This window comes from Mandrillus leucophaeus, unplaced genomic scaffold (genome assembly GCF_000951045.1).
Source record: "Mandrillus leucophaeus isolate KB7577 unplaced genomic scaffold, Mleu.le_1.0 Scaffold810, whole genome shotgun sequence".
Classification (NCBI taxonomy): domain Eukaryota; kingdom Metazoa; phylum Chordata; class Mammalia; order Primates; family Cercopithecidae; genus Mandrillus; species Mandrillus leucophaeus.
The window spans coordinates 678,480-679,043 of record NW_012108809.1 but is presented as its reverse complement, the minus strand read 5'-3'; positions in this window follow the sequence as shown (position 1 = coordinate 679,043).

The following is a 564-nucleotide window of genomic DNA, read 5'->3' as shown; positions in this document are numbered from 1 at the left end:
ATAGATATATATAGATATATATATTTAATGCAAGTGAAAATCAAAAGAAAGCAAAGGTATCTATATTTCTATTAGACAAAATTGACTTTGAGTCAAATATTGTAATGAGACTAAAAGTCATTATATAATGATAAAGCGGTCAATTCATTAAGAAAATACAAAAATTGTAAACTTACATGCATTCAACAGTTTAATACCTAATTAGATAAAGTGGATATTAATAGATATTAAGGGGAAAGTAAATAACAGTAAAATAATTGTAGACTATAATGCCTCACATTAAACAATGAATAAATTTCCAAACAGAAAATTAATGATGAAACATTAGACTTGAATTGCACTTTAGATCAAATAGACCTAACTGCCATATATAAAACATACCATTCGACATCAGCAGAATACACATTCTTCTCAAGTGGACATAAGACGTTGCCCAGGATAGATCATGTGATAGCCACAAAGCAAGTTTTAAGGGCGCGGTGGCTCAAGCCTGTAATCCCAGCACTTTGGGAGGCCGAGACGGGCGGATCACGAGGTCAGGAGATCGAGACCATCCTGGCTAAC